Here is a 3,376-nt window from a genome sequence, read left to right as displayed (position 1 = left end):
GATGCCTTACACATAGAGGATGCTCGACAAATATTTGCCACCTCGATTTGGCAATCAACAGCTCGACAAATGTCATGGCATCGTATTTCTCTGTGTTATAATTGGCACGTGTCTCGGCTGTGCAGTGATTTTTTAGTTTCCATCATTCCTGCTACACGGAGCTGTTTCTTACTTTTTCTTATCACTGTAGTTTCTTGCTATTTCACCAGAAATTTATAGCAGAGAGGAAAAAAGAAAACAAAACTCAGAGAAAGAAGGGATGAGATGGAATCCAACCAAAACCTCAGCGTCGCAGCTGGCCCCAAATCTGAATTAAAACAACAACAACAAAACATTTCTCTGGTCCAAAGCTTTTAGTTATTTTTTATCATCCCTCAGAAACACTAAGTAAATTAAGCAGTGAGTGATTTAGCTCTTCTTTTGTATGTTTAAAAAATATTAGGCATGGATTTATTCTTTGGGAGCCTTAAGTCTTTTAACTCAACGGAGAATTAATTTCAGTAAACTGCCGTCAATGTGACGGTTGTGAACCACAATCTGTTTATGTGCAAAACGGTACTTTTCAATTGAGTCTATTCTTTGAACTGATAAATCTCTCCTGAGCAGAAACCACCACCACTAAATGTCACAAGCAGAGAGCGCAATGCTGCAAGCACTTAGGAGCTCAAAGTTTTTACACCACGGCTCTACAGTGGCAGCTGCATTTCCCAGCGCTGTGTAGCTGCAAAATTTTCACTAATTGCGTGGGGCCCCAGGATGTGTTTTGGTTTTGCAAGCTCTTTTGTAGACTCTGCCTTCCTGTTCCTCTGTCCCGGTGTGCTCTCTCTCACACACACAATGCAGAGGACAAGTGTGCATCTTTTAGAATTCAAAACCAGAAAAGACCAGAACATTTTTAAGTAGTCTGAAAATTAAAACAACAACAACAACAACAACAACAAACCCAGCAGCTCTGAAAGATGTGTTCCTCTAGCTCTTTCCTCTGGAAGGCTGCAATTGAATACGTTTATAGGGAGAAGTGAGCCTTACAATCCCAAGAAAAGTAGCGGGGAGTCAGGAGAGTCTCAACCCAATTATTTGGCAGTCAACTTTGCCCCTCCAATAAGTGAAACTGCAGAGCTGTCTTTAACCAGCTACCCAGGCACCAGCAAACTACAGGACCACAGCTTCACATCCATTCCCTGGGGGCATGATTTAAACCAAGAAATCTGTCATCAGGAAGGAAGTGGAGAACCGCTCCAGGAATAGCTGAGAAGTGATGGTGAAGGGTTTTTGTCTCCCTTTCAACCCTGTAAACCTAAGTGAGCCCGATCTCTGATTATTAAACACTTCGCATTCAATGCCTGAAGGATAGTCTACTTATTAAATCTGTGATTCTTAGCAGAGCTATTTCTGCTAGTTGATATTGTTGGGTGCTGGGAGGGAGGTGCTGATAATGAGAAGGAAGTGGCCGTCACAAGTTGGCAAAACTCCCAAGGAAGTTAAAAAACAAAACAAAACAAAAAAAACTTTTGTCAGCAACATTGCCTGTGAAATGGATGCCATTCTTTTTGAGATTAAGTTATCCAGTGAACAAACATCAGTCAATCACATTTACTCTGGAAAACAGTTACTCAATTCAGCGAAAGGAAGAACAACATCTCCTAGAGTTCTTGTCTTTTGTTCTGAAGGGGCATGGAGAGGGGACGAGGTTTCTTCCTCATCTTAGATGGAGCCTTTGCAGAATTCATGCTAATAAAGGTTAACCTGTTTCTCTTTATTTTGGTCATGAGTTATTAATGTCTGGTACCAGTTATTTGCGAATTTTAAAATATTTTGCACAGCAGCGCCTAACACCATGGTATTTTGTCTACCCGGGGATTTTGGGGTCTTCATAGCACACTTGGTGTGATTATGGAAGGTTATCATTGTGTCTATATTCAAGATGTGTTTTCTTACCATTTTTATGGCTTTTATGTTTCCCTCACTTCACTTGGAATTACATCATCTCCTATCTATCTGGGGATAAAAGATGATTACCTTTTTGTTCAGAATCCACTAAACTAATACAGTTCTTCTGTTTGTTGCTAAGCAACCAAGCTGGGTTACCCAGAAGAAGTGGACTCCACTGACAGTTACCTGCTCCCTTCTGATAATTGACCATGGACAGAGTTTGCCTGGTAGGGGGAAGAGCTCTTAAAGACTTAAGGAATTAAAAAAATAAAAATAAATAAAAAATAAAATTAAAAAAAAAAAACTATCCAAAGGTTTGCCAAAGCTTTCCATCCTAGATAAACAAATTATGGCAAATGCACCCAATATGTTACGAATCGGTAATAAAAGGAACAGCACGTACATGCAGGAACAGGAATGAAACTCAGATGCATTAGAAAGAATCCCGACACAAAGGAGTCCAGCTCATGTCTGTGAAACTCCAGAAAACACAAACCGAATCTAAAGGAACAGCAAGTGAACAAGGGCTGCCCGGGGCTGGGGACCAGCACCACCGGAGACAGTGTGTAAGGAACTTGGGATGGTGGAAATGCACCATCATCTGCAGCTTGATTTTTACGGATTTAGGGAGTACAAATGCATTTTAGCTACACGGATAGATTGCGTAGTGGGGAAGTCTGTGCTTTTAGTGTCACCACTCCCTGAAAGGTGTACATTGCACCTGATGGGTTATTTCTCATCCCATCTTTCCACCTTTTGGAGTCTCCAGCATCTATTTTTCCACACTGTCTGTCCATGTGTACCTATTCTTTAATGAGAACACGCAGTATCTGACTTTCTCTTTCTGAGTTACTAAAATATGGAACCATCACAAATTTGCAAGTCATCCTTGCACAGTCCTCATGCTAATCTTCCCTGAATCTTTACAATTCCAGTGTATGTGGTGCTGGAGAGAACACCCCATCATTTATATCTTTGTTGTGGCTGAGATTGCACAGATACAAATCAAGAAGCCATTTAAATGGATTTTTTGGTATGTAAATTAATAAAGAAATGAAAGCTATTAGTGTGTATCACAGTTTATTATTAAATCTTGACTTAGTTGTGTTATTTTTAGGGTTAGGACGCCTTTTCCTATTGAGGGTCATTGTTTTACAGAGAAAAGAAATTCATGTCACATAAGTAAAGTGCAACTTCATTTTTAAAGGAAGAATTTCATTTTTTAAAAGGACATTTACTTGAGAAGTATTGTAATTGACATCTCTTCCTTCGTTGCTTTTTTCCTGTCATTTTAATTTTTATTAAAATTATACAGGCAAATAATTTAGAGCACCCTACTCCTTGGAAGCAACTACTTTCAATTCTTTTCAGCTATTTCTTTTGGAATTAGTTTTACATTTCTAGTAAAATGTTTATACTACTGCTTTTTGACTTTTTCGGTTTT

General features: G+C 39.2%; 1 non-coding gene across 1 annotated transcript; it reads right to left on the bottom strand.

Moving 5' to 3' along the window:
- Positions 1 to 2,785: 2,785 nt before the first annotated feature.
- On the bottom strand, positions 2,786 to 2,891 carry LOC120367644 (U6 spliceosomal RNA). Its single transcript, XR_005581972.1, has one exon. It is a non-coding gene; the product is annotated as a U6 spliceosomal RNA (small nuclear RNA).
- Positions 2,892 to 3,376: the final 485 nt, after the last annotated feature.

Source organism: Saimiri boliviensis, chromosome 8 (genome assembly GCF_048565385.1).
Source record: "Saimiri boliviensis isolate mSaiBol1 chromosome 8, mSaiBol1.pri, whole genome shotgun sequence".
NCBI lineage: Eukaryota > Metazoa > Chordata > Mammalia > Primates > Cebidae > Saimiri > Saimiri boliviensis.
Note: the sequence above shows the minus strand (reverse complement) of the source record. Positions and strands in the feature narration are given on the sequence as shown.